This window comes from Artemia franciscana, chromosome 9 (assembly GCF_032884065.1).
Source record: "Artemia franciscana chromosome 9, ASM3288406v1, whole genome shotgun sequence".
In the NCBI taxonomy this organism is placed as follows: domain Eukaryota; kingdom Metazoa; phylum Arthropoda; class Branchiopoda; order Anostraca; family Artemiidae; genus Artemia; species Artemia franciscana.
In genome coordinates, this window is record NC_088871.1 from 41,151,349 (window position 1) to 41,164,728 (window position 13,380).

The 13,380-nt window shown below is 35.5% G+C and overlaps 1 protein-coding gene across 2 annotated transcripts in view; it reads left to right on the top strand.

The window, feature by feature from the left end:
- LOC136031418 (ral GTPase-activating protein subunit beta-like) overlaps nucleotides 1-13,380 on the top strand; it is a 192,096-nt gene that overhangs the window by 22,230 nt on the left and 156,486 nt on the right. The gene's annotated exons all lie outside the window — the stretch shown is intronic.

Consider the following 13,380-nt stretch of genomic DNA (forward strand, 5'->3'; position numbering starts at 1 on the left):
TACCTTGCCATAATAATAACATGAATAAACATATTTGGAAGATAGCCTATATTGGAAAGATGTTATTTTCAATTGTTGAAGTTGATTGTTGATGCATAACGCATTCTGTTTTGGCAGCAGAAAGCATTTTCTTTTTTCATTCACTCATAGATTGACTGCTGATAATTGGTCTTGTATTTGCATCTGACTACACTTGACTAATTGCTAAGTTGTTTGAGGATTCGTAAAATTAGGTCATCACATTCAATCATTTTGTTATCTTCCCGGCTTTGATCCAAACAATACTCAGTAATTCTGCCATATAGTGTAACATACACATTTATTATATCGGCTGTAATTAAATTTTTAAAAAATAAGCTATTTAAATAAGCCTATAAGCCTCAAAATTTAAGCCTTACGCCATGAAATTAACTTGATCGGGTTCTTCAGGTCGAGCCTGATTATTCAAAATCTGGCCTTTATTTTTTTTATATCTCTATAGGCCAGATTCTGCAAAATTTGTGGTCAGATTTTGCTAACCCCGTTTCAGGCTAAAATTCAGAATATAATTTTTTAACAGAATAAATGGATATTTAATATCCAGAATCTCCATCCCTTTTCCCATCTCTATGACAAAAATTTTACGAAACTATGTTCTTGATTTGGAAGATTATTAGTAGAAGCATTGTCCCTTGAAAAAGTTCTAGTTTTCTGAAACACAATAGTAAATGCCAAAATATAAAGAAAGTACTATTTTAATCTAAAAGTACTGAAATTCGTGATTTTGTAGTATCCTTAGTTAAAATTCTCTGAAATATATTATCTAAACATGGAAGACAATCCTTTTTGGTTTAGTGGACTACACCAAAAAGAGATATAGTTTTCTTATACCTGTTCACCATGTTGATTCTTACCATTAGTAGTTGCTATAAAAAAAAAATAGTAAAGGTCATTGACTATCACTTACTTTTGTGAATTTCAGTCACCTTAAAATAAAGTTAGTGAACAAAAAAGGAAAAAAGATCACAAGAAAATAGATCGAAATTAGTAATATATTTATTAGATCATTTCTTTTGATTTTTTTTTTTTTTTTTTTTTTTGATTTGGTCTTGGAGCTATTCATCTTTTTTTTTCATTTCTAATATTGTGGCTTTTGTCTCTTTGGATGAAAACATCAAAGCCAAATCAAGATATTGTTCCCTTAGAAGTTTCTTTTTCTTGGAAAAGATTCAACTTTTTTCTCTACTGACTAACGAAGCAGTTATTCCCATAAACACATTGATCAATTACCATTTCTGATTTTTTCCTTTTTTGATGTCAGGCGCATTAGTTCCTAATAGTATTACGTTTTTTCCATTATTTAAGGGTCTTCGCATATTTCCTCCCCAATTCTATAAAATGAAGGTATTTTTTGCGGTAGATGTTCCACATTGACGAATAACAGAACAGGAAATAAAGTTTGACTAAAATCTTATGGATTTTAGCAAAGTTCTAATTGAAAGTGAATGAATTAATTCCCTTTATTTACTAATTGAAAAAAAAAATCGTAGAACATTGATTAAAGTTGAAAATTTATGCTTTCTTTTTATTCCTTTTTATAAAAGACGACTTTACATGTATTGTTGAAGTTAAGAATTTAATGCCAGTTCATGTTCGATTAATTTCAAAAATATAAATTTTTGATAAAATATATGTACTGCATAGGTCGTTAAGGAATAATGTATATAGCAGGACATATAGGCCAACAGAACATTGAGTAAAAATGAGCTGGATACACTATTGCACTGAAGTATTCATTAAACTGTATTTTTGTAGTGAAAATAACAGTTATATATATTATTGTTCTCATAATCAAATTATGGCGACATTTCTAGCATCGTGAATAAAAATGGAACAAACACAAGATCCTTAAGAAAGTGGGAATCCAAGACTTTGCCATGCCCCAAAACATTTTACTAAAATTTTAGTAAAATGTAAGAAACGCTTTTTTTAGCCAGACTTGTTATAATTTTTTGAACCATTAGTTACAGACGATTGTTTACTATTCTCAATGGTGCATTTCGAACTTAGTGCTAGAGAGGGGGGGGGGGTGCTCAGCAGCTATATCAAAAATAAATTCTTCCTATATCTTGCATTAGGCACAACATTTCATAATCGATGTAATTGTTTCTTTTATTGCGATGCATTTTGACGGTGTATAAGTCATTTAAAATCCGCCTCTATTGCTTGATTTTGGAAGAACTATTGCAGCTGCTTTTGCCTGCTAAATAGAATCTGCAGCTATGTTAGCAATTTGACAAGTGGAGGATTCAATTAAGTCAACATATCACAAACAACGAAAAGAAACAGCAGAAGCTGGATTGGAAATATGGGTAGCATATCATCAACAACAAAACGAAACAGCAGAAGCTGGATTGGAAATGTTGTAGCATATGGGTAGCATATCATAAACTACAAAAAGAAAATAGAAAAATATAAACTACAAAAATCTGTTCAGTCAAACTAGACTTGCATAGAGGGTTTTTTTTTATTGCTGACAAGTTATCCAAGTTCTGTTTTCGTAGAAAAACAGGGATTGAAAGGACTTAGCTTAGACCTTAGTTCCTCCAGTGCCTCCGAAGGGACACAGGGCGCCAGTGAGTAGCCTCCAATCTCCCCTCATGTGAGCCTCTGCTTATATGTGAATTCAACCAATTTCTCAACAAGAATCAAAGAGGAAATGGAGCTACAATCGGTTATGGTTGCTACCATGGACCAGGGCTTCGTCATTAGAACTCAATCGAACCAGTTGTTGACAAAGCTCTCCTTGGGTTTGTTATTGCTGACAAGTTATCCAAGTTCTCTGTCTGTAGAAAAACAGAGGGCTTAAAGGAGAATTGAATACTAGGTAACTTTCCCAAAGTTGAGCAGCTGAAAGAAATATTTAAAAAAGAAGTATCTTCTAAAATTTATACAGCTGCAATGCTTTTTATTGAAGACAGTTACTATAAAGCTTTAGCTATTTTAATCAGCGTGTTTGAAATAAGAATAAGAGATTCTAGGACCGGATAATCCTGTAAGAAATCTTTGAATATAAAAAAAAGAGTATCTTACGAGTGCTCTGAATTATTCCAAAATGCCACCTATTTTCAAAGGGTTTGCTACATTTGGCTTATAACTGAAGTGAAACAAAAATATATTAAAGTCAGGTTTAAAACTTAAACGAAAATATATTAAAACGGGTAAATTTTTCAATAAGACAGTGAAAAAAACTGTTAAATACGAAAATAACTATTGAATTCAAAAATAATAATACAATCGGTTATCGTTGCTACCATGGACCAGGGCTTCGTCATTAGACCTTAATCGAACCAGTTGTTGATAAAGCTCTCCTTTGTGACACAATGACGGCAAAAAATAGCAAAAACTGGCGATCGTGGATTGCGCTATCGTGTCGTTTGAGCCTATGTAAGCTTCAAAGCAGGGAAGGGTGTATTTTTTATATATTGCAGAACAGAAGCTTAGGACTCAGTTCCTTTGCGGAAGAGGGGAGAAAACAGCTACTTCTTACAAAGACTCATATTGTATTTAACTAGGTATAGTTTCGAGGCCATTGTTAGGGCATAGATTAATCAATGAAAATTGAAAGCTGTATAAATGGCAAGTGGATGATAGTCCTATATCTTTGTTTGAGCACCCTTGTTCAAGCTGAGCATGCTACCACCCTGATTATTACCAATGATTGTTGATTCTTAAATGTCATTACCTGAATCCATTTTCAACTAATCTGTACATATATAAACCAAACTAAGCACAGTCTAATAAGGTGATTTATCTGGAGATGCAGATAATATTCGAAAGAGACATAACTTTAGTGTTTGCCTTGCATTATACAAGATGGCAAAAAAATTTGAAAATCTTAATAGTTGTAAAGAAAAAGCACTTGTATGGTTAGTTTTTGTATATACCTTCCAACTTTCGATAATATATGAGACCACGGGTCTTCAATACCATTTTTTTATAGTTAATATTATCTGAAAGACCTGCGAGGAAAACAGGCCTTCCATTAAAAATCCCTTTGTCTGGAGTGGTTTTTGCCAGGAAGGAGATAAGAAAAATCATTCTATCCTTCTGTTATCAGTTGGAGAATAAACAGCGTCTATGTCAATTACACGTACTCTTTCTAAAAAAAGAAAATGTTCAGGGGATTGTTAATCATGTCATTTTCACCATTAAAATGTTTTTCACTATATTTTGTTTAGTTTTTTTCTTAGAAGTAATGAATCGTACCAGGTCATATGCTAACAGAAAAGCTCATGCTGGTGTTAACTTGATCAATGTTAGCAATGGGATATGCTGGAAGCTGGGATACAAGGATGGAATGACCGAGGGAGGGATAACTCCCGGGATAAAGACGAGATGTAGATGTTCAAAGTATAGGATCCAAAGAGATGCATAAAAGCAAAAAAAAAGAATATGTTACAGTAAAAACGGTGATTACTGCTGCAAGTAAGAGATTAGCTTAAAAAACAATGTCTAAAGATATTTTAATGGGGGGGGGGGGTCTCTCAAAGTTTTTTGGAGTCATCTTAAAATATATTCCTATTTTAGGAGGTTTTCTTCTACACCTGCCTCCATATAAAAAAAATAAAATCAGATCTGTCGATTTGCCGATAAATACTGCTTGATCAGAATTGACAATTTCAAACAAACCGTGGTTAATGAAATCCAATAAGCTTCACGTTGCTTTTATTTTACATTTGATAAAAGTAACTCCGGTTCATTTCTCTCAAATTACAGACCTTGAACCTGATAGAATTAAAACAAAAAACAAAGATTAGTTTTTACAGTGAAAGTAAGGAGCGATATCAAAACTTGAAGCGAAGAGAAATCATCCTGTGGATGAGGAGAGCCACCTCCTCCTAGCCATCTTCCTGCTCTTGACAACTACAGCTCCCCTACCTTTACCCTTTTTAGATGCCTTCCTCCCCTGAACAGTGATCAAAATGTTGAAAGTGATTTTGTTCCAAATAGGCATAAGGTCTAGTAACCATGCCTCCGGGGATGCAATGCCCCTTAAAGGCCCCAGGCCGAGGATTGTAAATTATACAATTTATCCTTTTTTAATTGCTGGACTTGTCGTTAGGAAAAGAGTGAATGTTCGATTCTGATGATGTTTGAAAATGTATTTAGGTGAAACTTAGGGAAATGTTGAGAGGCATGTTTTACTAAATGAAAAGATACTATGAGCATTCGTTTTTCGTATTTTCTATATTTTGAGAACGGTTGAAAGTAATAAGTTTAAACTTTCAGGGCACGGTGAGGGAGATGTTGAAAATGTTGGAAAGGCAACAAGCCCTCCCCCCCTCCATGCCCTTTTTAGCTGCAATGCCCCCAAGAAAATCTGATCAAAGCTTTAGAATAACCCTCTTGTTCAAAAAAGTCGGTAAGTCAAATAACTACACTTCCAGGGATGACAGAACCCCCACAGCCTCAGGTGCAATTGCTGAACGTTTACATAAATTGCCCTTTGTTTATATATAAGGAAACAAAATTGATCCTGGGTCTCCAAAAAAGGCTAAGGGTACTAAGGTAAAACCCTTAAAAAATGTTGAGGGGCGCGTCAAGTAAAATCAAAACACACTATATGTAAAAAGACTGTCAAAAGGGCACAAAAGCAGTATCTAAAGAAAGGCTAAAAGTATTAAGTTAGAACTTCGTAATCATATTGAGAGGAAAGTTGAAAAAGGAATAGAGAACCACCAGCCTCCTCTCTTTCTACCCTTTTAGATGCTGCCCTTTACACTGATAGAAGGATCCTTAAATGATCCTGGGTGCGTCTGAAAAGATCTAGCATATTGAGGTGAAATTTCGGGGAATTTTGAGCTATATAAAAACCCGATATCTGCATCCAAGTTATCAAAAAGGCATATGTGCAATATATTGGGAATGGATAAGGGTATTAACTTAGAACTTTCAGGGCCATTACTAGCCTACTACTACTGCAGCCGCAAATGTAACAGTGTACTGCTTCTGACTGTGACAACTTGTGACTGTGACTGCCTGCAGCTGGTACTGCAATTAATTGTGACTGCTTTCAGAAAATATTAGGGGATGTTGAACAATATCAAACACACGCTATGTGTATACTGATTGTCAAAGGGGCGCTTCATCAATATCTCAGGAACGGCTAAGGGCATTAAATTGAAATTCTCAAGGCATGTTGAACAGTGCTTGGACCTTCGGGGAACGCTTAGAGGGGTTCTTAAACTAAATCGAAAGATACTATGTGCATCCAGGTTATCAACAGAGCATATCTGCAATATCTTAAGAGTAGCTAAGGGTCAGAATATCCAATTAAAAGATAGTGTGTGCATCTTGACTGTCAGAAGGGCGTATCTAAAATGGTGATATTTAGTTGAAACTTCTAGGGATTGTTCAGAGGGTTTTGAAATAAATCAAAAGCCACCATTTAGAACTATTCAATTAGAATTAGATATTTCAGTTCTTTTGCCAGAGACATGAAAAAGAGGAGAAATATTAATTGAATTAACCAAAACTTTGGCCACCAAAAACGAGCAGAAATTAACCAACAAAAAAAAAATTCTGAAAAAGATGTTCTTAAAAAAAGTAAAGAGCCATATTCAACTAGAGAGCAGCAGAAATATGCTCCTATAATCACTCAAACTCAAAACGACCAAAAATTACTATTAAAGAATAAATGAAACCCAGAACGAACAGAAATTAAAATAAAGGATCATGGAAAACATATAGATAGCAAGTACTAATGTAAATGAATAAATAGATCTTAAAACGAGCAAAAATAAAATTGAATGTTCTGGTGAAACTTTAAACGAACAAAAATTGTTATAAACAGGAGTTTGGCTACTGTCCTTCCCTCTTCTCTCTAACCGTAAAAATCTAAAGCTTGTTCTGTCATTTATGATTTACTAACAACGAAATAAATTACAAATATTTTCTTTTATATTTGCAACATTTAAAATAGAAACTGTAGTGAAATAAAATTTTGAATTGCTGAGTTTCTAAGAAATAATATTATTATGTATCAAATACTCAGATTTCTTTCATTAGTTTTTCCAGTCGTATTGTTTATTATAGTGATATTATGTATATTTTTTCGTCGATATTTTGAAAAACAAAAGTATTGTGTTCAAGTTTTCAAGAAAACGCAAATGACGCAACGAATTTTTTTAATTACTACAAACTCCTGTTTGTAGTAATTTTTGTTCGTTTGTAGTTTGACTTGAACATTCAATCCAATTTTTATTCGTTTTAAGATTTATTTATTGATCTATGTTAGTACATGATATCTATATGTTTTCTATGATTGTTTATGTTAATTTGTGTTCGTTTTGGGTTTCATTTATTCTTTAATAGTAATTTTTAATCGTTTTGAGTTTGAGTGATTATAGGAATGTATTTTTACTAATATTAAGTTTAATATGGCTCTTTACTTTTATTTGAAAAATATTCTCGTTAGGAAAGTAATTTTTTGTTAATGATGAAATAAGTGTATTTGATAATCTGAACAAGAAATGTCCAGCAACTTGGAAGCAGTTAAGGTTTTGGGGGCCCGACCTCGTAGCTTCCTCCCTGCGTACGGCCCTAGTAGCCATATATCTGGCAGAAAATTCTGTTTTGCTTCTCATTTTGGTAGTTTACGACGCCGGTATTACTTCAAGAGCTTTTGAGCTCTAGATAGATTTTTTGCGTAAAAATTTTCGGCTATAGAGATACTTTTCTTAAGCACCAAAGACTCTAAATTTACTAAAACTAATGAAGGCCGAACCAATAAAACTATTGATTTTAAAGGGGTTGGCAAGTTTGGCTCCATGGATCACATTAACATCTTTTGGGATTTCTATATCCTAAAGTATATTGTTCCCATATTTGGCAGAAATTTCTGTTATGCTGTCTCATTTTGGATAATTTAGGATGCTGATCTTATTCCAGGAGCTTTTAAAGCTCCAAGTAGATGTTTATGTAAGGCGGTGTCCGAAAAATATTGCTGACCTGGGACCTCAAAAGAAATGAGCCTAGAACCACAGAATGGGATTAAAAAGTAATAACTTTTATGGTTTCTACTTTTGTAGTTTGGGGCTTAAAAAGACTCCTTGGAAAAATCAGGACATGACCCTATAAAAGAAAAATCAGTTGCTATTCACATTTAAATTTAGGAAAAGAACAAGCTTTTAATGTTGAAAGTAAGAGCATCATTGGAGACGAAAAAAAATCATCCTGTTTACAAAAAGAACAGGCTCGCAGTCTTTATGAATTTTTGATGCTGGAAAGCTGAATAGAAGGCTCATTGATATTTTTAAATCAATTTACTGTATCCCAATTCTTATTCGACAGTATTGCGGCCCTTTGGACCAAAATTGTTGTTTTACACTTAAAAATGGCAGAGAATGCTATTTACCTTACCTTATTTGGGATTATATTCTTATCTTGTGATTCAATGGCCAGATTAACCCTTTTGGTCAGATTCTTGTCTGTTGGCTGAATAGCCCTTCAATTTACTGTTAGTTCAATGCGTTTAAGTAGAATGCCGGTAAGAAACAGGTCAAAAAATACTGGCAATATTTCATATTTATTAGACTTATATTCTAAGCCGGCGATTGCCATTAGAATAATAAAGAAAAGTAAATGGCACTAGGGAATGTAATACTACCTCCCCATCCTCTGTCACCGTGTTGTAGCATAGTGGAATGATGATATCCTGGGAAAACAAAGGACCCGAGGATCGATTTCCAGTGCTGCAAGGTTGAGCGTCAAGTGTGCTACCATTCCCTTTAAAAGACAAAAATGACAAGAGTTAGTGCAGTAGTTGGTTTCTTGTTCCTGTGTTTTGTTTTCTGTGTTTGTTTCATTTATATATATATATATATATATATATATATATATATATATATATATATATATATATATATATATATATATATATATATACATACCAGAAAGATGGCGATAGGATTTATCAACGGCTCATGTAGGCCAGCAGCGTAAGCAAGAATGTTGGTATTGACACTTTGTTAAGACTAAATGTCTTATGTTTGTATTCTCTTTGAGCACTATCATCTCTGGAAATTTTTCTCTCGCATATCCATCATTTTGATGATGGAAGCTCTTGGGCATCTCAAAGAAATTTAACCCCTCACTGTCATGACAACGCGAGCATACATTTCCAATAAGGGCCCCATTACTGCTTGTTTCACAGTTCAGATATTTTATTTTGTCAGCACTCAATGCTACAATAGCTTTATCATGTATGCATGCTTTCTTGAAATATTTCATCTTTACGTTTTAAAATAGATGAAAGTGTTTATCCTTCCAATGTGCAAATAATACTATTCGAAAGCGTTCAATAAACTGTGACCATTCATGTCGATGACGAGCCATGGATTATGAGGGGGGGGGCAGCCGCATAAAAAAATCCGGAGCCGGTGGAAGTCGGAGCGGAGTTGGCGGAATCGGAATGTTGGAATGGGGGGGGGAATGGTTGGAATCAGGAACTGACGGAAGTGCCAAGTAAAGAACAAATCATACGAAATCAGGTAACAGAGTCTCTCTAACTCCTTAAGGCTCTTTTAAAAGATATAAAAATATCTATTCAGCAAGAAATCTTTGTTTTTTAATGAGCGACAAGTAACGTACGCACGGAATCAGGCAACAGAGTCTCTCAAACCCCGTTAAGCACTTTTAAAAGGTACAAATACTACTACTAATAACAACTCACCATAGCACCAAACAGCCTGAGACCAACACAGCTATGCGCACTCCTTCTCCATCCCAATGTATTCAAAGCTCCTTTTTCACACCCTCCCAGGAAGTTCCCCTTTCCTTTAAATCTTGCTTGAGAACATCCTCCCACTCTAGACGAGGACGACCTGCTTTCCATTTATCCCCAGACAATTGACCAAAAAGGAAAATCTTACGGCAATCTATCATGCCTCATTTGCAGAACGTGCCCTAGCCATCCAACCTTTCTTTCATTATAGCCGTAGAAATTGAGATTGTACCACATTTTTCGTACAGCCTACTGCTTGAAATACGGTCAGTCAGCCGGGTACCCAGAACAATCTGTAGGCAATTTCTCTGGAAAACATCTAGTAAACTTTCATCCCTTTTTCGGAGCACTAATGGTTCAGAGCCATATTTGACCACTGTCATCACTGTACCTTCCAATATTCTTTTCTTGGTTTGCATACTTATCTTTCTATTCCTCCAAATTTTTTATTTTAACTATGACAGAAACACCCTGAGCCTTGGCTGTTAAACTTTTAACATCTTCACTGCTCCCATCGTCTTTACTAATAATACTACCAAGGTAAGTGAAGCTGCCCACCTGATCAATCTTTTCGTTACCCAACGTCATCTTTTCGTCTGCACTTATTCCTAGCCTTAATGACTTGGTCTTCTTAATATTAATTTTCCAACCTATTCTAGCAATATGAACTTGCAAAGCCTCTAAAAGTTCATTCATTTTGCTCGTACTTTCATCTAGAATGCTTAAATCATCAGCATAATTTAAGTCCAGGAGAGTTCTTCCCCCCCGTTTGATTCCGTGGTCTCCCGTTGCCTTACCTGTGCTCCTTAAGACTAAGTGCATCAAAATGATCCATGTAAAATGGGATTGAACGCAACCCTGTTTAACTCCGGATTTAGTTCTAAAACAGCTGCTAATCTCATTCCCTACCTTAACCGCAGCAGTTCTCGTACATAGCACTAATCACTTTGATGTATGTGTCTGATATTTCATATAAGGATAAGATATTTGCTAAAGCTCTTTTATCAACTGAATCGAACGCTGGCTCTTAATCTATAAAACCGAGGACCAAAGTTGTTTGGCAACTAAGGCATTTCTCAATTATTGACCTAGAGTGAAGTTTTGGTCGACACATCCTCTACCTTTTCTAAAACCTCACAGTTGTTCTCTTAAAACCTTGCGTACAGCTTCTCTAAGTCTAAAAAGTATCATAAAACAGTAATTTGCTACCTACAGACACCAGATTAATATCTGGATAATTACGACACTCACTCTCATCACCTTTCTTATACAGTGGTTTAATTAAGGTTTTCCTAAAATCATTAGGTAATTACTCTTTTTCAAAAATCTTCATAATCTTCCGTAACTTCTTTCTAACCTCAGAGCCACCGTATTTAGGAAACTCATTTAGCACTCTATCAGCACCTAGAGCCTTATTATTTTTTAATCATTTTAGTAATGTCACTAATTCTTTCTCACAAAACGAATCTTCCTTCACATCCAAGGTATCACAAGCTTTTTCATTTTCCTCTATATGTTTTCCTGCAACTGTAAATCGACTCAGCACGTTCTTAAAATGTTCCGCCGATCTTTCTTTAACGCTTTCCTTATCTCTAAATGTGGCCCCGTTCCTATCTTTAACTGGGACAAGTCTGGAATGACTACTCCCTCTAAACTTATTAACAAGCCAGTACAATATTTTACTATTATGCCGTCTAGCTTCAACCTCCAGATCCTCGGCAATTTTATCCATGACCTCCGCTTCACACTTCCCTAGTTCATATTTTAATGCTTTCTCCACTTTCTCTTTACGTTCCTTTTACTTTCGTGTGGTCTTATCACTCAGATAATTCTTGTACAAACTCCTCCTCCTCTCTATTAAACATAAAGCATTTTCAGTAATATTTCTATCTGCAGTCTTAAATTTTGTCCTCAAGAAAGCATCAGCCACTTCACAAATTGTTTTTCTAAAATTATTCCAGACATCTTCCACATTGTCAAATTTTAAACTCATAAGTTTAGTATTCAGCTGCTCATGGAAAGTTTCTCTTAAATTCTCATCTTGGAGTCTACCAACATCTTAACTTCCCCGGAGGTAGTTACCATTCCGAAATTTCTGCTTTTAATTAATCCTAGATGCTACTAGATGGAGAGCTTTACTTTTAACACTAATAATAGCACTAACACTAACAACACTATTACTATTTCTACCGACCCTGGCGTTAAATTCTCCCAGTAAAAACACCATTTTTCTACCTGGGACCCTGTCTATTTGCTCCTGTAACTTTAAGTAAAGTTTATCTGAGTCACTAGTTTCTCTGTCAGTAGGTTCAACAGAAGCATATACTACTAAAACTGATACCCTGAACTTTTTAGTCCTAATAATAGAATTAGTATTCTATTATTAATGCCTTCTCAGCCTTAAAACGACTTAACAGCTTCCTGATTCATCTTGAACCCTACTAGGGCCCTACTACGGGAATGATTTATTTAACTAAAAATCTTGCGCTTTTTGCATGATCTTCGAGACCTGTTTGCACCACTTAGTGCGGTCTACTTCCAACTGCTTTGCTAATGGGAGCCCTATCTACGGGAATTATTTATTTAACAAAAAATCTTCGCTTTTCGCATGTCTTCGAGACCTGTTTGCACCACTTAGTGCGGTCTACTGCCAACTGCTTTGCTAATGGGAGCCATTGGGTTGTCCATCTGTGACCAACCTTTCGGAACCCTCCAATAGGTTCAAGGTCTTATTTCAACCGGTTCCACCAGCTTTTCCGCTGTCCTCTTTGGCATCTCATCCATGAGTTGAGTAGCTCAGCTAGAAGAATTTGGCAAGGCAAGTACTCTGTTGGCCTCCATAAGACGTGGCCCAACTATTTCAGTCGATGCTCCTTGATCGTGATGGCAACGCATCTCTTAACACCACAGATTCCTCGCATATCCACGTTTGATATGCGATCATCCAGATTCAACGTGAGGATGCGACGCAGACAGTTATGCTTCAACACCTGTCATGTAGTTGATCTACTGTCCAAGTTTTGCATCTATAAACAAGGATTGTGCGGACTAATCCAGGTAGACTCAAACTGTAGTTCTTACGCTTATTTTACGCCGGTTCACCAACGGTTTTCTAAAGGAAGGAAAGACCATTTGTGCTTTCTGCAATCGCTGTTGAATATTGGCGTCAGAAGATCCACCAGTACAAAGCTGGGACCCAAGGTTGTGAAGATGTTGACCTGATCCAACTGTACTTGATTTACAGTTAACGAATTAGGATCAATGTGATTCATTGCAATAAATTTTTCTTCCCTGTACTAAATTTCAAGCCAATGTGATCTGCCCAAGTAACTACCTCGTCGCGCATAGTTTGAGCTTTCTCTGTATCCGAGAGGTTTGCGACATCATCAGCATGTTCAAGGTCTCGATGTTAAAGGCTCTCTCCGATTTGAACTCTTGGATGAGAAGATAGTGTATTTTCAAGCACCCAATCAATACAGTAGTTAAACGGAGTCGTAGACAGGACGCAGCCTTGTTTTACTCCAAACTCAATCATAAATTCTTCCGTCTCTTCTCCGTAACCTTGAACCGGTTCAGAGAGCCCTCGTTGTATGCTTTAAGTATTTTGGCGAATT